Source organism: Canis aureus, chromosome 1 (genome assembly GCF_053574225.1).
Source record: "Canis aureus isolate CA01 chromosome 1, VMU_Caureus_v.1.0, whole genome shotgun sequence".
In the NCBI taxonomy this organism is placed as follows: Eukaryota; Metazoa; Chordata; class Mammalia; order Carnivora; family Canidae; genus Canis; species Canis aureus.
In genome coordinates, this window is record NC_135611.1 from 53706340 (window position 1) to 53731056 (window position 24717).

A 24717-nucleotide genomic window follows, 5' to 3' on the forward strand; every position below is an offset into this window, starting at 1 on the left:
GCACTAGGCCCAGTGTATTTAGTGAATACACGGGATTTGCTAGTGTGGATTCACTAGCAAATTCTACCACACATTTAAGAAGGAAATTATACCAAGTCTCTACAGTCTTTTCCAGAAGATAGAAGCAGAGGACTATCCTTAGCTCACTCTCTGAAGCCAACATTACTCTGATAAGAAAATCAGACAGAAACATTATAAGAAAAGAAAGCTGCAGACTAACATCTCTCATGAACATAGATGCAAAATCCTCAAACAAATATAGAAAAACAAACCCTACAATGTCTAAAAACAATTATACACCACAGCCAAATGGGATTTATCCCAAGTATGCAAGTTTGTTTTAACATCTCAAAATTAATGTAAGTCATAACATCAACAAGCTGAAAAAGAAGAAAATCACAGAATCATATCTGTAGATGCAGAAAAAGCATTTGACAAAATCCAAAACCCAGTCATAAAAAAAAATTGAAAACAAACAAAACAAAGCAAAACCCCTTAGCAAACTAAGAGTAAAAGGGAACTTCTTCAAATAGATAGGAACATCTACAGAAAAGCTACAGCTAATGTCATATTTAATGGTGTGAAAGTTGAAGCTTTCCCACTAATATCAGGTGCAAGGATCTCCCCTCTCCCCACTCCTTTTCAGCATCATACTGGAAGTCCTTGATGATGCAAGAAGACAAGGAAATGAAATAAAAGGTAGACAGATTGAGAAGGAATGAATAAAAATATCTTTGTTCCCAGATAATAATTACTTATGTAAAAAATCCAGAAGAATCAACCAAAAAAAGAAAAAAAATTCTATAACTGATAAGTAATTATAACAAGGTTACAGGATACAAGGTTAATATACAAAAGTTTATGAACAGATGTTTACATCCATGGTTATTCAGAAATTGCAAATTTAAAACAGCAGTGAGATACCTTTCCATATCTATTAGAATGACCAAATTCAAAACACTCAAAACACCAAATGCTGATGAGAATGGAACAATGGGAACTGTGGTTCATTGTTAGTGAAAATGCAAAATAACACAGACACTTTGGAAAACAGATTGCCAATTTCATACTAAACAAAGTACATTCTGACTGTATGATCCAATAATCATGCTCTTGATATTTCCCCAAATGAGTTAAAAACATATATCCACACAAAAACCTCCCTATGAATATTTACAGCAGCTTTATTCATAATTGCCATTTAAAAGCAACCAAGATGTCCCTCATGAGGTAAATTGATAAACAAACTGTGGTACATCCAGACAGTGTAATATTATTAAGCAATAAAAAGATATGAGATATCAGGATGCCTGGGTGGCTCAGTCTTTGGCTTAGGGCATGATCCTGGGGTTCTGGGATCAAGTCTGCATCAGGATCCCCACAGGAAGCCTACAGGCAGCCTGCTTCTCCCTCTGCCTTTGTCTCTGCCTCTCTCTCTGTGTCTGTTGTGAATAAATAAAAAATAAAATCTTAAAAAAAAAGATGAGATATCAAGACATGAAAAGACATGGAGGAACCTTAAATAGGTATTACTAAGTGACAGAAGCCAACCTGAAAAGGTTTTCTACCATGGAACTCCAACTATATGACTCTGTGGAGAAGGCAAAATTATGGAAACAATATAAAGATCAATGGCTACCCAGGGTTGGGAGAGAGGAGAGGAAGGAATGGTCAGAGCATAGATGACTTTTAGGGCAGTGAAAACGTTCTATATGATATTATCATGATGGATACATGCCATCATGTACATTCATGCCCAAACTCACAGAATGTACAACACCAAGAGTGAGCCATAAGTTAAATTATGGATTTTAGGGGATAATGATGTGTCAATGTAGGTCTATTGATTATAACAAATGTAGCACTGTGGATGTTGATAGTGGAAGAGGCTGTGCATGTTGTGGGGGCTGGGGTTACATGGGGATTCTCTGTCCCTTCCACTCAATTTTTTTCAGGTAATTTAAAACTGCTCTAAGTCTCCAGCTGTGGGCCTGTGGGGAGCATGGCAGTGGTTTTTGAGTGGAGACAAGGAGAAGGAGTTGCCAAGAGGTGGCTGGAAGTCTTGTTGAGAGAACTTAGAGAAATCTTAGCAATTTCAGGAAACCAAAAGTTGTTACCACCTGGAGAAGAAAACCAGGTCCTGGAATTATTAATTCACAGAGATGTGGAATTTCAAGAACTGATGAAATTGGCACTTAATCAGGGAAAAATCCATCATTAAATGCAAGTTGTAGAAAAGAAAGTGGAGAAGAGAGACAGTGAGGTTCAGCAACTACAGAAAGAGCTAAAAGAAGTAGAGCAACTACTGGCAACAGTTGTTTACCAAGCAAAAAAAAAAAAAAAACTCAAATCAATACAAAAAGCAAGAAAAGCTGCCATCTCCTCCGAAGAAATAATTAAGTGTGCACATAGGATTAGTGCAAGTAACCCTGTGTGTGCCACCACTGACCTGGGTTCCAGGGGACCATATCTGACTGAACTGAGATGAGAAGTAGATTAGTGGGTCAAATGAACAATCCTCCCACTAACGGTGTTAATGCTCATTTACCAGGGGATTTACTTGCTACAGGGAGATTGCCAGATGTCCTTGCTCCACAATGCCCATGGCAGTCAAATGCCATGCCAATGAATATGCTACCACCAAGTCACAGAAGTCACTGTTTGTTGAGACCTCTGGGGCATAATAAAGAAAATGAAGAAGATGTAGACTATGTCAACAGATACATCAAGCAGTAGTGACTCTGATCAAAAAACAAGAAACAAAATTCATACAGACTTGAATACCATGGACAGGAGGGGAGGGTACCTGGATGGCTCAATGGGTTAAACACTGGACTTTTGATTTTGGCTTGGGTCATGATCTCAGGGTCATGAGATCAAGCCCTGTTTAGGCTTCACGCTGGGCGTGCAATCTGCTTAAGATTCTCTCTCTCCCTCTGCGTCTCCCCCCACCTCTCTCCCTCTCTAAAAAACGAACAAAACAGAATTGAATATTATAGAATTCTGTTTCTTAAACAATTGCAAGCCTGTAAAAAAAAAATAGCCAAATAATACTGGCTACAGTGGAATTGTGTAGCCCACTAAAAATCACTGGGCTTCCTTTTTAAAGCCAAAAATCATGATTTCAATTCTAAACCACTAAGTGAATATTTAAAGAATAATCAAAATCTACTGTTGAGGGAAAAAAAAAGCATTTTAGTGCCTCTTTACCCTGTTATTCCAGTTAAGTTGGACTTGTACTTAGTAGTTCTGGAAATAAAAGTTGAAGGAAATGACCCGTGTACATATCACTAATCAGCCCCTGGAATTATTCAGAAAAGCATTTAAAATAAGTGCAGTGGATCACTGAATGTATATAATATCTCAAAATAACAAAACTCTTATTTGAAAGTGAAAGCTGGTAGCTTCTGTCACAATAACGGAGGAAATTGTCTCAATTTGTACTATCTGTAATTATTGTAGTCTTTGTAAATAAATTCACTTTTGTTTGTTAAAAAATAAAATAAAAATAATATAACTGCTCTAAAAGAGCAATGACATGGACGGAGCTAGAGATTATTATGCTAAGTGAAATAAGTCAGAGAAAGACAAATACCGTGTGATTTCATTCATATGTGGAACTTAAGAAACAAAATTAATGAACATAGCGGAAAGAAAAAAAAAAAGAAAGAGAGGGAGGCAAACTGGAAGAAAGACTCTTGACTATAGACAAGGAACTGAAGGTTGATGGAGTGAGGTGGGTGGGGGATGGGCTGGATGGGGGATGGGCATTAAGGAGGGTACTTGTGATGAGCACCACATGTTGTAGGTACGCGATGAAACACTGAATTCTACTCCTGAAACCAAGATTATACTACACGTTAACTAACTAGAATTTAAATCAAAACTTGAAGCATTAAAAAGAAACTGCTCTAAGAAAAGGTGTTTATTAAAAAAAAATTACACACATGGATCTTAAAACAGAAAGCAAAAACTTATAAGCTGGAAAGAAAGAGACAAACCCACAAGTTACATACTGCATTATTCCATTTATATTACATTCTTGCAAAGGCAAATTGTAGAGCTAGAAAACAGATCAGTGACTGCGCAGGACTGTGGGCTGGGGGAAGGGCTCACCACAAGAGGGAACAGGAAAATGTTTCAGGGTGATGAAACTGTACAAAATCTTTATTGTGGTCGTAATTGCAAGCCTATATACATTTGTCAAAACTTACTGAGCCCTACACTAAAAGGGAGAATTTTACTATACCTAAATTAATTTTTTTTAATTTTTCAACCAGGAAAAATAAACACTAAAAAGTGACAAAATATTCATTGCAATCTCTATCTGCAGCTATCTGTCTTACTTCTAGCAATTCAATTAACTAGGAAAACTTATTTCTAAGATTAGCACTCGCACTTCTCAGCTGTGCCAAAATCAAAACTACCTCAGGGATCACTTTTCTCGTGAAAAAGTGAAATGAGGGTATTCAATAAACAAAGGAAATGATGTCTGAGACCTCTTTCGGAATACATGCCATTGCATGGATTCAGTGCACATCTGTTTAAGCAATTCTTTTAGGTTTTTGTCTGCTAACCATCTTCATAAACTCATCTGCAAGTTGAAAAAAAAAAAGTAGTATGAATCACTGTATAGCCAAAGATGTGGTTATTCACTGAAACTCAGCATTGGAAAGCAACTTGATGATCAGACATTCCAAATCCTTATTGTAAAGCACATTGGTGCCAGATGGGTTAGTGCCCAAGGCAGCTTGTTGGTGACCACCCTGGACCATGTCAGATTGTTTCAGCTGCTTTTGCTTCTGCTTTCCATCTCCATCCAGCACGTAGTGGAGTGTAACAAGCGTAGTCATGTTTTTCTTTTACTCCAAACTTCCCAAAGCATTCCCATCTCACTCGAAAGAAAATCCAAAGTCCATGCGGTAGTAAGTATGGGCTCACAAAGATACATCCCCTTCTTGCTTCTGAGACTTTACTTCTTATGACTCTTTGTCCTCATTCTTTCTGTTCCAGGAACATAGGATTCATTGCTGTACTTCAACCCACTATGGAGCTGGCTCCTCTTCGAGAATGCTCTTCCCTGGCCTCACTTTGCCTCTCTGGTTCTAGCTCTTTCAGTTCCTCTAGGTCTTTAATCAAATGCTACCTGAAACTATTAAGCCATCATATTTAAAGATAAAACTTCCCATCCCCATTGACTATGTTCTTCTTGTCACTTAAAAGTATGTGACATGCTGTAGATTTTTAAATAATGTTTGCTCAGTTCTATCCAACTATGATGGACCTCCTCAGGACAGGGAAAAATGGATAAGAGAGTTACTCCCAAGGAGCAGAATTAGAGTTAATCAAAAAAATATCCACCATCAGCCACAGAGTCTTCACAAAACCTACTCAGAATTCATTCTTAAATGCCATAGACGGTGGAAGCTATCTGCCTCCCATTATTTAATTCTTTTCTGCACTGGAGATTGTGTTCCAGTTACCATGCACCTGTTCCACATCACTGCTGGTGTGAGGGAGGTAAACATGACTTGTCTACGGGGTGACAGCTTTTAAACACTGTCAGCAGACAGTACTGAGGTCTGGACTTGTACTGACTGGTGGGACACTGGGTTGTCTCCCTTGGGAATGGGCAAGAATATTCCCCTTAGGAAGATGAGTGCAAACATATTACCTGGTGCTACTGGATGGCTAAATGGACAAGAAAACTCATGCACCTCTCCTCATAGTATAGAGCTGTCACTGGAAACACTGGCCACAGCCAGAGTGACAGACTCCAGCCATCTCTTTGCCTCTAGAAAGGACCACGGACATAGTCCTTGCCAATAGAACATAAACAGCAGTATATTTGTCACTAAAAAGTCACAGCAGAAGAAAAGTCGAGATGAATCCTTCACCCTGTCATGTTCCTTCTGTTGATTGGGGAGTGGAGGAGCAAAGTGTGAGCAACCACAGAGTGGAAGCCATCATGGTTGGATCAGAACCATGAACTTGGACTTCTATGTGAGCAAGCACCAAAACTTCACTGTGTGAAGCCCCTGAAAGGCTGAGGTCCATTAACTGTACCAGCTCTTACTCTACCTAATGCACACCTAATGCACACTCAGAGCTGCTTTCCTATTGATGACCTCTAAGTCTCTTTAAAAAATGTTTTCACCCTCTCCTAAAGTTAGAAAGCGAAAGGTATGAGCTAATGGCTCCCAAATACCACCACACACATACACACACACAAATATACACACACACAAAGTGTATTTGCCTAGAATGGACTCTCAAGTGACTGTAAACCAGACAAAATTTCCTCCTTGTTTATTTTCTTTGCATTCATAGATATGCATTATGCAGTGTTCTCTGGTTATTAATGATGATGATTTTTTAAATGACAATTCCTGGTATCCCATTAAATCATAATATGGAATTATTAGCACTAAACAGAGGCCACTATAAAGTGTTCTGTGAAGAGATCAAAGAAAATCTGAAAACTTGGGAGTCGGTAACAAGAAGTCCGGAGGAGAAGCAAGAATTAGACGATGAAGATCCCTCCCTGCATGCCCGAATAAAGTGTTTGGACCTGATCCTAAGTAAATGTTCACTTACATGTTTAAGGTTCTTTCTGCTTAAACTTCACCTGTTCAGAAAACTCTTCCTGGACCACCCACTTAACTAGAAGCTCCGTCCTGGAAGTATGTTATCTCTGCATCACACGATCCCTTCATCCACCTTCCTCACCAGAATAGAAGCTTCCAGAGTCAGGGATTGTTGTCTTACTTATCCACCACTTATTCTCAGGGTGAGCAGATTATCTGTCCCAGGGTGGACATTTGATAAGTAACCGTCGACTAATTAAAACAGGGAGTGTTTGTGACAGGTCCGTGTCAATTTGTGCATGTGTCTAGACTCACAGGAGTCTAGAAGTGCTGTCCCAAATGGCAAATAAACCCTTCAACCTTAGAGTCAGAAATTTATACTTACATATTGTTTGTTTTAAAGATTTTATTTATTCATGAGAAGGGCAAAGAGAGAGGCAGAGGAAGAAGTAGGCTCCCTGTAGGAAGCTCCATGCGGAACTCAATCCTGGAAATCTGGGATCACGACCTGAGCCAAAGGCAGATGCTCAACCACAGAGCCACCCAGGTGCCCCTATACTTACATATTTTGTAAGGTGGATGTATAATTGTTATGTGCTTCTTCGAGTTTTGCCAGTTCATTTCTCTATAAGTAGGAACATTCATACAGTGAGTGCCAGGCTGCCTTCTAGAACAAGCAGACATGAGCCAGCCTTCCTGGTTACCTGGAGAGCATAGTATATAGCAGTGGCATGAGGACACATCTTCAAGCCATCCCAGAGCTGGAAAGCTCATTCTTGAACACATTAACTAATGAGGTGGGTTGTTTGGGTTCTTTTTAAATTCTACATGCCAATCCTCATTGGATTCCCTTGTCACCTCCAAAGCAGTCCCACCCTGCTATCACATAGGCATTGAAAATACCTGTTTGGGAATGAGAAAAAATACTGCTGTTTCTGTAATGCCATTCGACATGATATGAACACATTAAGCTAAAAAGTATTTATCGTTCTCCAAATCCCTTTTCTGAGCCAAGGTGCATGTTTAGTAAACAGCAAGCTGCTTAAGGAATTTGGAGAAGAATAAAGTCTAGACACTAGTGAGATAATAAGAAAGAGCAAAATAACAGGTCTTCTTCTCAAGAGTATTTGGTCGAGTGTGTTAAACCTGAATCTCTCACTGCAGGTAAAATTTATATTTAGTTCTTAACAATATAAATAAAGCTCCTCAAAGGGCAACCTGAAATACGTCAGGCACAAGAGTGTCTCCACTGAAAGGGACTCTCATGGGTGTGTGCTGCTAAAAACCTTTCACATCTGTGGAGAATGGAATGCCACCGTGACCTCAGCAGCAGCAATCAACAGGGGGTTGAACTGATTACTTGCAGAATTCATTGCCTGGAAGCCTCTGCCTGTGGTCTCAGTACAACAGTAACACAACGCTACAGCTCTGTTTTTATCTGCTTATTCAGAGGTGATCAAGTTCAGGAAAAATGATTCACTATAACCAAACTCCTGAGAGATTGATTTATGAACCAGAATGCCAATACTATCAGTTGATAACATGAGGTTTAGCTGAGGAAGTAGCGGGCATCTGTTGTACAATCAATAGAGTCCTTTCCTAGAAAAGTTTCTCTAACAAATTTATTTTCAGGCTATATTCCTTATTTCACTTAGTTCATCTATTACAATAAGCTCTTAGGTGACTTTCCCAGGAATTAAAACAACACTGAAATTATCACATATTTCTGTAATGCGAAGCTACTATTCATGAGCTCAAAGACAGGGTTAGGCACAGGGTTTCCTAATCCCCATAAAGTTACTAGACTACTAGTTGAAAATTCATGCCAATCTAAACTATTATATAAACACAATAATCAGTTTATAGTTTATGTAAATTCACAAGAAAACGCTGTAGTCAATAGAAATGTTTATACTTTCCCATAGAAGAGTCATCTTGTTGTCTGATTCATGAATTATTTTTACAGTAACGGTTTCTTTTTAAAATTTATGTTCATGTGAATTATGGATCCCTCTGCCTTTCACTAAAGGCATGTAATTCTGCTAGCCATGTCCGATGTATCAGCAAATTACTCAAGAAAATGGTACACATTTATTTGAGAAGCCGTGAGTCATTACCTTCAGATACTGTTATTAATTAAAAGTGCAAAGCTGAGAGGCACGGATTTCCTGATGTTAGCATGAAATTGATCTACCTTATGATACAAAACCTGGTTTTTCTCAACTCTGAGCATGTAAGTACTGATTTTTCCTCGTGAGTGTTATGTTCTCACTTTGAAGTCTGAAGTTGAATTTTCAATGAAGAACAAATTAAGATGTTATAAGCATCAAGTAGATTTGATATGTCTGAAAGCATATAAAGGGGTTCTTTTAAAGACAGCTCAGTGAACATCTGATGGAAATGGCATATCTGAGTACTGTCTCCCTGGACATCTCATAGAGCCTATATACTTAACTACTTGGAGATTTTTTTAAAAGACAAAATGTTTGAGATGTAATAGAACAAAAATATTGTAATAAACATTAATTGAAATTCTTGATGTGAGTTATTATATACCACTGATAAGTGTTTAATATATAAGATTTTACTGTGGAGTGGGTGTTATTAGACAATAGTAGATACTAAATCGTGTATATTGCTATATCCCTACTTTATATATATTGAGGCTCAGGAGGGTATACAACTCCCTCAGTTTATAGCATCAGTAAAAGGCAGAGGCAAAAGACACACTGCTTTTTTTATAATGCTAATGCCCTCAGACCCTTTTCAAAATGAACTGAAAGAATGAATTTAACAAAACTGATCATGCTAAATGAGATATAAATTACCATGGGGGATAGGCTGGAAAGTTCACTCCTATCCCCCAGCCTAGCCTGGATAATAAAATACCTTCACAGCCATGCTAGAGGAGGAGACTGACTATTGAGTGACCAGGTCGATTTCTGAGATATCAGGTGGACCAATTTCATGAGACCCCAGCACTATGAAATGGGGACACCCATAAATCATCGTATATGCTATTTGCTACACCTTCCCTCAGGATTGTTGGGTAATTTTGCATAACGTCCATATAAACCATAGAAAACAATAAAGAATCCAAAAGTAACCTTGCACGTCTATGGGCAATTGATTTTTGCCAAAGCATAACATAAATTGACCAAAGCATGAGGAATAAAACTACAAAACATACAGAAGAAAGCATATGAGAAAATATACTCAACTTTGAATACATGAAGATTTCTTAGTTAGGACACCAATACCAAAAAAATACAACAAAAATTAATAAATTGGACTTGAATCCAATATAAAACTTCTGTTCCTCAAAGGTAGTGTCAAGAAAATGAAAGTGCAAGCCATGGGCAGAGAGAAAAGGTTTTTAATATACTTATCAGAAAAAATAATGGTATTCAGAATATATATTCTTACAACGTAATAATAAGAAAACAACAAATGACAATTAGCACAATATTTGCAATCTCCTGAAATAAGAACATACAAAAATGATCAATAAGAATATGAAAATTTTTTGACATATTTATTCATCAAGGAAATGCAAAGTCAAACCTCAGTGATATACATACTAAAAAGGCTAAAAGAAAGGAAAGAGATAATGCAAAGAGGATGCTCAGCAACTGGAAATCTTACACGTTGTGTGTGGGAGTGCCAAATGGTACAATCATTTAGAAAGCAATTGAACAACATCAATATCCTCAGCGATCCAGGCATTACACCCCTTCATATCTACCTGAGAGAAATGAATATATATGTTCACGCAAACACTTCTAAGCAGATGCTCCTAGCAGATTTATTCAGGCATCCAAAACTTGAAAACAACCTAAATGTCCATCATCAAGTTAAGGGATAAACAATTTGTGATATACCCATATGTGTAGTACTTCTCAGCAATTAAAAGGAAAAAAACTATTTATATACTCAGTATCATGGATGAAAGTCAGAAGGATGCTGAACAAAAGAAGGCAGATAAAGAGCACATGCTGTGATTTTACTTATGTGAAATTGCAGAACAGGAAAAACTAATCCACACTGATGAAAAGCATACCAGTCATGAGAAGTAGAAAGGAGGAATTATTTCAAAGAGGCATAAACTACCTTTGGGGGTAGAAACATTCCATAACTTGTATTGGTGTTTACCCTAATGTAGACATCTGTCAAAAGTCATCAAACTATATAATCAGGATAGATATATTTTATTAAATATGAGTTATAAATGCAATAGATTATATAAGAATGGCCACACTGTTACCATTTTCATCTCAGATTGTCAAAAATTTAAAGATGTGACAAGACATTTTTTTGTTAAGGTTTTGGGGAAACAAGCACTTTCCTACACTGCTGGTTGAAATGCAAATTGTTCTTGCAATATTTAGCAAATCTACATAGCGTTTATCTTTTGACTTAGCAATCCTACTTCTAGTAATTTACTCTAAATTTAAAGATACACCTCAACAATACAACCACACAGATGCATAAGTTTGTTCATGGCAACATTGTTTATAAATGGCAATTATTAGCAACAACAAAATCCCCATAATATAGGAGTTGAAAAAACTAATACGTCTACACAAGGGTATATTATGCAGCTTTAAAGAAGAATGAGGAACAGCTCTGTGAACTGATTTCCAAGATACGTTACCAAGTGAAAATTGAGTGCAAATATCTTTAGTTGGTGACCTTTTATAATAGAAGGAAAATAAATATGTATCTACTTACTAGTGCATTAAGAAGTACGGAATGTGTAAACAAAAAATCAATAGGAAGTAGGATCGGAAAAGCTGAGAAAAGATGGAAAGTAACCCCTATCAGTCAGTATACTATTTTTCATAGTCTAACTTTTAAAATAATTTCTATGTATCATACACACACAAAAAATTAAATAATAAAGTTAACGATAATAATAAAATAGAATGCAAACAGAAGGCAACCTAATTATATTTCAAATGAGAGACATAACCACACAGAAAAGAATGAAAATAACTGAACCACATGACTTTTAGCCAGTCTATTTTAATTAGACATCCTCAGGCTGAACAGAAAACTGGAATATAAACAAATATTAAACTATAGTTATAAGGGTTTTGTTCTCTTTTTCAGTGAGTGTAACTTAGGAATTCTAATGCTACTTTGGTAAATTCTGGGATTGAGCAAATAAGTAAATATATTGTAGCCAGATGAAGCGAGGACTTTCCAGGTGAGGCATAAAGAGGGAGTTGAGAGTAAATCTTTTATACTGCATTTGAATTGGAGGTGCCAGTATGAGCCCATGATTTGATAGATGGATGTAGATTTGATGTACATATTAACAAATACATATATAGTTGATATATTGAGAGATAAACAGGGGTATGTGTTGTGTGTATGCACACGCACCTATTTTTAAGAACTAAAGCCCTAATATCCAGTAGTAGTGAGTATATCTCATCATATTATGAGACAACATAATGTTGGTTTCCAAATAATATGTATTATTCTCACTAAAATAAATCAGGACTCATTGGAGAGAATATAGATTCCAGGGCTGAGACTAGGGGAGTATAGGATGAGATAGAGCATATCGCTACACCAAAAACTAAGAGTGTGGAAAACATAATGGGACCATGACAAGAGGACACAGGAACCAGTTTGAAGGGGCTTCCACTGGTTAAAATGCATTTATTAAAGTAAGAATGCGGGATGCCTGGGTAGCTCAGCAGTTAAAGCATCTGCCTTCAGCCCAGACATGATCCTGGAATCCTGGGATCTAGTCCCACATCGGGCTCCCTGCATGGAGCCTGCTTCTCCCTTTATCTGTGTCTCTGCCTCTCTCTGTGTGTCTCTCATGAATAAATGAATAAAATTTTTAAAAAGTAAGAATGCATGATTCAATATTAAAGTGAAGAAATTAGTAGAAGAAACTTAAAAGCTCTCCCTCATTCTATAACTCCAAAGCATTAATTTAGAAGGAATGATCAAATTTGAAAAACACCATTTGATACTCATTACAGCAATAATTTATTCCAGCAAGAATCATCAGTGGGTACTAAAGATAGTGGATGAAATATTTAAGGAGAAACAAAATATTGACCACATAAAGATAAGGAGATGATATTTAGAAAAGACAAAGTATCTCCTCACATGATACTTATTAATAACAAAAATAAAGTAGTAATGTTATATTAGAGAAACCTGGGAGACACAACTTTAACAAAATGATCAAAATTAACATCATTTGTAAAAGGGCATGTACGGTGTACCACCTGACATAACATACTCAAAACGTCATCCTGTGTTCCAGTTATAAGTGCAAACCCCGAACCCACTTGTTAGTAAGCTTCCAGCGCTCGCAGATCAGAGGATGCTGAATGCAATAACTAGTCTCTGCTTGTCAAAATGTCACAGACCAACGAACTGTTCCAGGTTAAAACAGACAAAGAAGTGGGAACTAAAAGCAGTGGGTATTACTGGTTTGGATCTTGGATCTTTTTTTTTTTTTTCTTTCTGCTAAAACAGACATGACTAGGACAATTGATTATATTTAAATAAAGATAGGTGACTAACCAGGAGCATAATACACTAATTGCACTGCAGATATGTAAAGGAATGTCCTCAACTTCAGGAAACACACAGTTATTTACCTGTAAGGAAGCATATCTCTACAATTTTAATAGATTCTGAAAAAATATATGTAATATTAGTATATTACCATATATGTATATGTAAAATAAATCTGGTTTTAACATTTGAGGAATCCAAATAAAGGACATATGGGAATTATTCATACTATTTTTGCAAATTCTCTGTAAGTCTGCAATAATTTCAAAATAAAATGCTTTTGAAACTATCATAATTAGGTACATCATTGTAAAAACTTATAAAAATAAAAGATAAGGAGATGATATTTAGAAAAGACAAAGTAAAGACGAAAACAATGGTACAAATGACAGCTGACTTAGCAAAAAATAAATAAATAATAATAAAAATAATAGAAAAAAAGAAAGGAGATCAGAACAATAGAATGCCAGCTTATAAAGTATGAAAGGAAAGAAATAAAGAAATGTCAGCCTCACCTCAAATTCTATATCCAGTGATAATATACTCAAAAACTTAGAAGACAGAAAGACATTTAAAAAAATAATAAAAACTCAGAGAACTTATCACAAGCAGACATGCACCACAAGGAAGGAAAAGGTATCAGAGGAAAACTGCAATCTTCAGGAAGAGATAAGGACCACCAAAATCAACATATGTATGAAAACATAACAAAAATATTTTAAACTCTTATTTTTTTACGATTTATGTAATTAATGTGGGGCTAATGGTCTGTAGAAGTAAATTAGCAGACAATATGTATGACAAAACACTTCAATAAAAAGCCTGAAATTATTGCAATGCATAAAATGTAAAATCCAGCTAGATGTTATCTACAAGAAATGTCCTTTAGAGACAGTCAGAAAGTAAAATGATAGAAAATGTTATACTATGCAAGCAGAAGGCATAAAGAAGATGAAATGCTTATATTAATATCAGGCAACCCAAATTTTGAGACCAGGTGTATCACCTAAGATAATGAGGAACATTTCATAATGACAAAAAGTTCAATTCATCATGAACACTTTATAATCATAAATGTGTGTGAACCTGACTGTATCCATTAGGGTTTCACCAGGGAAATGGAATCAGTAGGATTCCATATATATTATATATATTAGGATATATAAATATAAATATATATAAATATAAATATATATAAATATAAATATAAAAATATAAATATAAATATATATGAATATATAAATATAAATATATTTAATATATTTAATATATATATTATATATATATTTTATATATATATATATAAAGACTTCTTGAATGGAATTGGCTTACATGGCTGAGGGGATTTATTGGGCAAGTCCAAAATCTGTACAGAAGAACATTAGGACGGGCACGCTGGAGTTCACAAGCATGAGAGGTAACTATAGTCCACAGCTAGGATTTCTTCTTCAGAGAAGCCTTAGCTCTGCTCCTAAAGCTTTTCCACTGATTAAATCAGGCCCACCCACAGAGTAATCTTCCTCATTTAAAGCAAATTGATTACAGACATCAATCCTATCTACTAAATACATTCACAGCATACCCTAGATTAGTGTTAATGATACAACTGGGAACTACAGGCTAGAGGAGTTGACAAATAAAACTTAATATCATGCTGAGCATAGACTTTCAAAATACACCAAACAAAACCTCACTGAAGTTCAGGAAAATATAGATAAACCCACATAGTAGGAGATTTTAATACCTCTCTCGGTAACAGAGAACAAGACAAAGAATCAACAAGCATAAAGAATCTGAACAGCATTATCAACTATCTTGATTAATTCACATTTAAAAATAAAATACTGTAAAGTAAAGCAATCATTGGGTATGCTATGTAACATATTACTGCAACTTTAGTGGCTTAAAACAACACATCTTTATCATTCCAGTTCCTGTGGGTTAGGCATCTGGACATGGTTTAGCTGGGTCTTTACTGTGTTGTCTCATCAGGCTGCAATGCAGACGTTGATGGGGCTGCAATGTCATCAGTTGCCAGCCTGGGGAAGGATCAACCTCCAAGCTCCCTCTATCTATTTATCTCAGAAAACAAAAGTGTAGAATCCAGAAGCTAAACTCTCACTTAAAGAAGCTAGAAAAAGTTGCACACATTAAAGCCAAAATAATTAGTAGAAAGAAAGCTATAAAAAATAAGACTTGAATGAATGAAATGGAAAATAGACAATTGGAAAAAATAACAAACCGCAGTGCTTAAGAGAGTAAAGGTGAAAAATGTTTTTTAAAAAACCCTCAAACTACCAAAATCATAATGAAAATGATATATCACTACAGATTCTATAAGTAGTAAAAGATAAATGAGGAAACAGAATGAAAAACTTTTTGCCAAAAATTTAACAATATAGTCACAGTCACATTTTTTGAAAAATACAACTTTAAAAGTTGACTGAAGGTGAATGGAAAATCTGAATCACCTTTTATCTCTTAAAGAGATTGAGTTCATTATTGAGAACCATTCCCCAGTAAAAATTGTAGGCCTAGATGCTTTCACCAGCAAATTAATTCAAAGACTAAAAAGTAAATGCTATCATCATTTCTGAAATTAGAGGAGGAAAAAACCACCAATTCCTTTTATTTAACCAAAGCAAACTAGATAAGGACATAAGAAATGAGAGCTATTAACTAATATCCCTCATGAAACTTGATAAAAATACACTTAGCAAACATGAATAAATCCAATACAGAAATACATTTAAAAAGACATCAGGACTAATAATGTTTTTTCTTCGAAATGTAAGGTTGATCGAATAATTAAATATCAATTAGCTTACCATATTAACAGAATAATGAGATTAACAATATAATTTTATCAAATAAACTGTAGACATTTTATTTCAACCCTTATTCTAATAAAAGTTCTCAGCAAACAAATAAAAGGAAACTTTCTCAAATTAATAAAAGTCATTTTAAAATATAGTTAATATTATACTTAATAGGAAAAATAATACTTTTTTCCATAAAATGGGGAACAAATTAAAGATGTCTTCTTTCACCATTTTTATTCAAGATTGCTCTGGAGGTTCTAACCAGTGAAGCAAACAATAACATTGAAAATATATACCCACAAAAAAATTATATATAATATTATATAAAAGATTATATATATATATATGAATTTCATAGCAGCTTTATTCATTATAGCCAAAATCTAGACATCATCCAAATGTTCATCCACAGCAGAATGAATTTAAAAAATAGGGCCATAAAATAATGGAGCAAACTACTGATACATATGAATTAACTTCAAAGTACTGAATAGAGCAAGGAAACTGGACATTAAGAAGTATATATTATATGCTTCCATTTATATGAACTTCTTAAACAGAAAAAAATGTGGTGGCCTAGAGTTGTACCTGGGTGGCTCAGTTGGTTAAGTGAATGACTTCAGTTCAGATCCTGGGATCGAGTCCCATGTCAGACTCCCTGCTCAGCTTCTCTGCTTCTCCCTCTCCCTCTGCCTCTACCCCCACTTGTGCTTGCTCATGCTTTCTCACTCTCTCTCTCAAATAAATAAAATCTTTAAAAAAATATATATGGTGGTCAAGAGCAAACACTATTGTCTCTTGGGACAGAATTGAAGGTAAAGACACAGATGAACCCTGAGAAATGAAGGAAAGACTATGTACCTTGGTAAGGATTTCAGTTATACCAGAGCATGCATTTGTCAAAAATCATCTAAGTGTACAGTTAAGATCTGTTCGCTTCATTTTGTGGAAATTTACTCTATTTTTTTAAAATTTTTTAAGATTGTATGTATTTATTTGAGAAAGTGGGCATGTGCAAGGAGGGGCAGAGGGAGAGAGAGAAAGAATCTGAACATACTCTGCACAGAGCACAGAGTCCCATGAGGGCTCCATCCCACAATTGGAGATAATGACCTGAGCCAAAACCAAGAGTCAGACATTCAACCAACTGAGCCACCCAGATACCCCTACCTCCAAAATGTTTTAAAGAACTGTAGAAAAATATTGGAGCTTAATTAGTAGTATGGGTTATGGGCATGGGGTCTGAAACAACTTTTTATGTAGAGATTGACAGTGAGTAACTATGTTGAGGATTTAAAAAACAGAAGCACAGATTCAGAGCTACAGTAAAAGTCATGAGCCCCCCAAATCGTATACTTATATTAACCACCCAACACATGATCATGGTGTCCATTGCCTGCTGTTCAAGCAATGAACAGAGAAAGTCATGTTCCTGACCTCGCACTGGCACCATCAGGAATGTTCCATCTTGTAAGACACTCTCTGAACCTCTATTCTTCTACTCAGCAGGTTTCCCACTACAGAAAGCTTCTCTTCTGAGCATTTGCTCTCTGGTTAACATTCATGATGTAACAGAACCTACAAAAGGATAAAGATATTTTTGTGGGTTCAATTGCCACCCAAAGGTGAAGAGGCATTATACCCGTGGTCTTAGGACTCCCCCTGAAGCAAGCAGCACCTGTCATAGCTGGGTTCTGATGAGATGGGCTTGGTCGGAGACAGTGTGGGTGGAGTCATGAGATTTCTCATCAAGCTGAAGAGGTCAGTGAGGACTTTGAAGTGGAGGAAAATGATGTCACTGGAGTCCTGCAAATAGGCTGATGGACAAGCAAAGATTGAAGTACAGTGATTCATAATTGAAAGATGGTAAGACACTCCTGAGTTGGTTTATTTCAATGTAACAATTACATCACAAAATGAAATGTACCAGTCCAATAAAACCTGTACATAGGGCAGATGGAAGTAAAATTTAGGGGTTTTTTGGCAAGGAATTGAGAACTTTGGGGCCTGAGATTTTGTTTTGGCTTCATCCATGTACTCTTCAATTTCTGTCACTTGACCTATTTTTTTATTTTCCTTTTCCCCATTGAAAAATGAAATAATAAATGTTCTTTAAGCCTTTTCAATAATATAGATGAATTGTGGGGGTAAACTTAATCAATAGAAAATTGCCCAAGTTTAGCACTTGGCAAGAAAAACACTAACTAATTCACAGATATAAATAATCTTAAATTTGCTTTTTATTACACGAGAAATGAATCACAGAATAAATATTTATCTTCAGGGAAAATATCAAGAGTTAGACAGGGATTGTTTATAATACACACTTCAAACTGCAGGCAAAAAAAAAAAAAAAAAAAAAAAGCCCTCCCATCTCAGGTATTTATTTGAATATATATAGTTTTTCACTAAAACTAACTAAAGGAATTTAATGGTAACTGACGTTATGTCACCTGAATGCTTTACTTTAGAATAAATCCACACCACCCCAACAAGAGCACCAAAAGTGCAAATAATGGCAAGACTGTGTCCCTTCCTCTGATTTTTTTCCCTTGTGTTTTACTGGTACTCAATTATCTCCATAGATTGGTTGTTTTATACCTGGTTCTTCCTAACTTTTATTTTTCTGTTTTGCCCCATGAATAAGTGAGAAAATCTTCTGGTTCTGGTCTCAAGAAAGAAAGTAGATCTGAACTAGCTAATAAAATAGGCTCGTCAACTTTCAAAGTGTTAAATCCTTTGTGTGATCCTGGACTCGGTAGTTGGAAATGTTAATATTCTGAGAATTACTGGTGAAGATCTTAAAGTGCAATTATTAAATTCAGTGCATTGATTGGAAATTATTGCACTGTATATTTTCCAATCACATTTTATGAAATTACATGGATTATTATATCGCTAACCTCATTGTCTAATTCCCTGGTAGCAAAGTTCCTTCACACAAAGCTGGCTAAGTTAAAAATATCAATTCTATGTATTCAAACATCTACGTGAGTTCCCCAACGGTATGGGAACATGGCATAGCGGCATAGCAGGAGGAGAAGTCATATCTGGTACTCTTATACTTTTCCTAGATCACCAATTATACATGTTTTCCCAAACTGTTTAACATGTCCTGTGAATTGTCTTAAATAGGAGGGTCAGACTCAGGGGAAAAATTCATGTAACTCCTTCTTACAGTTGAAGACAAAAAGAAGCAAAAGGAAATTAATGATTTCATGACTTCCTGCTTTGGCTTTCCTTTCTGCTCATCTCTTGTCTTAGGAAAAGGGAACCTGGCAATAAAATTAGACAACAATAGAAGAACAATAGAAACCATCCAAGTGGCCTTTATGATACTTTCATGATCCTGCATTCTGGTGATGACATCATTACATCAATACAGTATTTTGTGGCTTTATTATCATGTTAAAATTATATTGTCTTAGGTCATAGCTGCTGAGCATGTCAAGGACTAATGCTAATAATTAAATGAATTGTCAACTTTTCCATAGATGATGTGATGGCAAGGGCCTTGAGAGGTCCCATAGCCCCCCAGATGGCCAACTCTATTGATTGGTTAATATCTCACATTCAGAATGTGCTTTAATTCCTTTATTGTATATGCTTGGTCCCTGTTAAAATTCAAAATACCCCAGAGTGGACTTATGCCATGCATAAGGCATCTGTCCTGTTGTGTGAACAAAGGATCTAAGTGCAGGTTTTCCAGAGACTATTAGATGCTATTGTATCTACCCACACCATGCTCCTTAATAAAAGGACATTTTCCGGACTTTTGCCACACACCACAGCCTGCCAGATCTATGTAGAAATTCTTCAGCGGGGGTTTTGGAAGTAGAGCAACCACATTTTGCAGGTTGCCAAGGAAAAGACAGAAGGGGCTGGGTTCTTGGTGGCAGGTACTACAGCGCCACAATTCCAACTTGGATGACCACTTCCAGGCTTCTTGATGTGTGATAAAGAAACTGTTTAATTCAGATTCATCTATTTTACCTATTTTAGGATTTTTAAAACTTTTTTTTTTATTTTTATTTTTTTTTATGATAGTCAGAGAGAGAGAGAGAGAGAGAGAGAGGCAGAGGGAGAAGCAGGCTCCATGCACCGGGAGCCCGACGTGGGATTCGATCCCGGGTCTCCCGGATCCCACCCTGGGCCAAAGGCAGGCGCCAAACCGCTGCGCCACCCAGGGATCCCATTAGGATTTTTATTATCTGCAAATGAACTCCATCTCTAACTAAAGCAGCAGAAAATACAAGTAAGGAAATGCCTATCAAGGCTGACATCAAAACAAATGTGTGACATAAGTTGACAATTTGACAGAGTATTTGATGTTAATTCTTACAGACAATGAAGCCAAAAGAGTGGCATGGATAAGTGAGGGAGAGGGAGAAGGAGCTGCTGGCTGCAGGCTGGAGGCTGAGGTGGCCGGTAGTGGGAGTCTGGGGGCAGGAAATCAGCCCAGAAGTCCTAGAAACAAGTGCAAGATGTGTCACAACCAAGTTCTTGCTCAAACAGGTGCAAAATGGCACTGGAGCATCCCTGTTTTCCTTAGCACACACTCACGAGTCTCCACATCTTGGGGCCTGAGGTGGTCCAAACCTAATACCCTCCTCCTTGCCTGCACCTCAGGATCACTTGAAAAACAGACCAGTGGGACAGTCTGAGGTCAGCATGCTGCCATCAGTAGGAATGCAGAGGGCAGGTGACTTTGTTCCATCCCTGGCCAAGGGGACAACCACCAGTATCCCCCCACCACAGCTCCACACATTGCTTAGAGCACAAACATGATGTGCGCTCTAGAGGTGAGCTGTCCCACCTCCGCCTGGTGCTCCAACCTGGGAAGAGTGAGTAGTGGGACAGGACTCAGGCCTCTTCTGCGTAGGAGCAGGAAAGAAGGGGAAGGTGGACACACACACACCATACCACACACATAACACACACACTATACCAGACACTACACCATACACACTACACCCCACATACAACACACACACACTACACACACCACATACATCACACATACAACACACAGAGTACACCACACACACACTACACACACCACATACACCACACATATTCATACACACACACACTCCACTGCACACACTCACAATACGACACACACACCACACACTACATCACACACTACACCACACACATACTATACACACACCACATACTCACAAACACCATACATACTACATACACTATACCACACACATCAGACGACACACATACCACACCACACATACTACACACATACCACATACACACAACACACACAGCACATATGCTATACACAACACACCTACGCCACATACAAGTGCACATATCATACACATATCATGACACATACACACCACATCACACATAATACACATAATATACACATACCACATACAAGTGCACAAACATGCATACACACACAAAGATGGACACAATTACTCAGACTACACATGCTCTGGGAGAGAGCTTCTTACCAGCACAGAGCTCTTAAATACAATGTTCAGATACACTTCATTGGGTCAGCTCTAGCAACATGTCAGCGATGAAGCAATTGTTTCATTTATTTTTTTTAAGATTTTGTTTATCTATTTGAGAGAGAGAGGGAGACAGAGCACTCCAGAGAGAGAGAGCATGAGTGGAGGGGAGGGGTAAAGAGAGAGGGAGAAGAAGGAGACTCCCCACTGAGCAGGGACCCTGTTGCAGGGCTCAATCCAAGGACCCTGAGACCATGACCTGAACCGAAGGCAGACATTTCGTTGACTGAGCCACCCAGACACCCTAAAGCAATCGTTTTAATGATGACTGACTCAGTATATTTTTCTTTTCTGCAATTTCTCCATTGTCTGGCTGGGCTAATGTTGGACTTCATTTGGAATCCGTAGATCCTAAAGATTAACTTTATGTCCTAAGAGGACTTCAGGATTCTTTAGAAAAAAGTAAAAATACATAGATAAAAGAAGTATCCAAACACTTTTGCAACCTTAATATAAAGTTTCTAGATTCCATACAGTATTAGTGTTTACAATAGATCGGCAATGATCAAACCCAGGTTTTTATTTTACAGGTGAGCAACTCATATCATAAAGTAGTAAAGTGAGTTCCCCAGGATCATCCCTGGTTAGTATCAGGATTAGAACATGCACAGGGGTTGGGACTCATGCAGGACTCATCCACTATTTCCCTGTCCTTACAAAGCCTGATTTCTCCCTCTCTGTAAGTACTACCTTAAAGAGCCTAGACTTGCACAGCAGATGAATGCTTTTTCCTCCCCAAAGCTACTGAAAACCAATGACATATGGCCTAACGTCTTAGGAAATATGATCAAAGAAATATATTCCCAAAGCCTGATCACAGATATAAAATTTCTAAAGACTGGCAGAGATTATCAATTGCCTTAATGATGAGTGATAACAAGATACATCCTGCTAAATATGAGAAGAGAATAGTCCTTCAAAGCAGGTGATTCTCATTCGCACTTAATGGATTTCCTTCTACTGGATGATTCTGTTTCTCTAGAGTCATTCTAACCCTACAAGGCTGTTGAGGACTTAATTTTATACCCTTCCTTAGAACTTTATCTTCTGTAATGATTGTCTTTTACTTAAGTGCCATAAAATCAAGATTGAAAGAACAATCTGTTCTTGAAAGAACAAAATGGTCAAATTACCTTTTTTTTTTTTTTTTTTTTTTGAGGGACACCTGGGTAGCTCAGTGGTTGAGCATTTGCCTTTGGCTCAGGGCATGATCCCAGGTCCAGGAATCGAGTTCTGCACCAGGCTCCCTGTGAGGAGCCTGCTTCTCCCTCTGTCTCTGCCACTCTCTGTGTGTCTCTCATGAATATATAAATAAAATCTTTAAAAAAAAATTTTTTTGAAAAAAGAGATCTCCTTACACTGGTTATATACCAGTTGAGAGGGATAACAAGAACATTGTCCATAGAGAATTTAAAAATTTAAAAATTTAAAGAGTCTGCTTTTAATTTCACCATGTCCCTGGAATTCTAAATGACATTAGTGATGAATTATCCCTCCCCACTCTGGCGGACCATTGCCAACACCCATCTTGGTCCATTCTTGCCTATACTGTTAGGTCTTAGCTTTATACAGTCAGAGTCGACATTACCTAATCTAAAGGTCAGTAGTCATTGTAGTGTCCTAGGTCTGGGCCCATGGTCAGAGAAAGGTAATTCAAAGTCACTATCTAGAGGTTGAGATGGATGCTCAGAGAAAAAAACATCTCTGACTTAGATCCCATGGTGTTGTAACTATGTAAGCCAAGAGCTACTAAGAACTGTCTCATAGTGCTAAGAGAACTTGCTGGAATGAGGGTATCTTCGATGGAAATGGAGCCAAGGCATGGAGACACAGATTCACGATGATGTGTCTGAAGCTAGAGATGTGGCCAATTCTGATATCAAGCCAACATCTTTTATTTTATAAGTTAATTTGAACTTTTGGATTCTATCACTTGCCACTGAAAATATCCTGACTGATAAAACATCAAATTTGCATATTCTGTATTTCCTATTACATTGTCAAATGCCAAACTCCTTTATATGCTTCTAGTCTCTAATTTCAGTTCAATTTTCCATGCTCTATGAAGTCTCAATTCTTCTGATGAGTTTAACTGGCCATATTCTGAGCTCCCATTGAACTGTGTCTGTTGGCTTTACTCACAATACCAAAACCTGGTGTCTGCCATTTTCTCCTACTTAATCTGATCTAGAATATAATGGGTATTAAGGGCTAAAATATCTGTAAACTATATTTACAATTAAGCAGATTGTCATTGATGATACAACTGCTTATCTGTAAATACAGCAGATATTTTCCCTCATCATGCATATGTACTCATATGTTACTACACCTACTTTCCCTTGAAATCTCCCTTCCTTTGGCCTCTGTAATGCCTGTTATTCTTGTCAAACTAAAATATGATCAATGTTTTCTCTTCTTAACATGCTCCCATTGCTCGCTCCAACGTGCCTTCAAGGGTGAATGAAAACCTCCATTCTGGCACAGGTCGCGATGTGGAAATGTGGTTGTTGATGGGCTATGGCTCTGATTCCACCTTCTCCACCAGTTAGAATCTGAGCTTCTGGAATCATCCACACTCTTATGTGAGCTCTATTTACTACTGTGTCTCAGTCACTTAGCGTCCTTTGCTTTGAGCATTAGGCATTCAGTAGTTATTCGTGGGATAAATGATTGGATGAGGCAAAACTGGATGTCCCACACCTTTCTGGCCACACCTTTCTGCCTCTGCTCTCCAGGGGCCCTATGGGCCATTCCAGCACAGTGTGTAGCAGCCATGCCCACCAAACTGATCTCACTCCTCCTTCCTTGGAACTTCTTCTCCCCTCAAACTGGAGAACTCCTACTATTATTTTTACCTAACTCTTCTCTTTTGAGATTTGTCCTGAAGTCTTTCCTGACTTCTCCCCTCCTCCTCCATCTGGATTATGTGCTCTTCATCTGCTTTGATGGTACCTTCTAGAACTCTTAGTTACCAGGAGTTAACCACAGTGGTATTCTGAGCATTTGTCTGCCTCTCCTATTGAATGCAGGAATGCTGCCATTTCTGTCAGTACCCCCAACACAGTAACACATCTTTTAATGCCAAGATCTACTTTTAAGAGTAAATAGTTTGAAAAAAAAAAAAAGAGTAAATAGTTTGTTGACACCAAAAGACTTGGGTTCCAGGTTTACACAAGGACACTGTAGTTCATTTCTGCTCTCTGTTACAGTTTCAAT

At 37.2% G+C, this 24717-nt stretch overlaps 1 pseudogene; it reads left to right on the forward strand.

Moving 5' to 3' along the window:
* Positions 1-2002: 2002 nt before the first annotated feature.
* The window catches only part of LOC144315478 (mediator of RNA polymerase II transcription subunit 4 pseudogene), a 46288-nt pseudogene continuing 23573 nt past the window's right edge, over positions 2003-24717 (forward strand).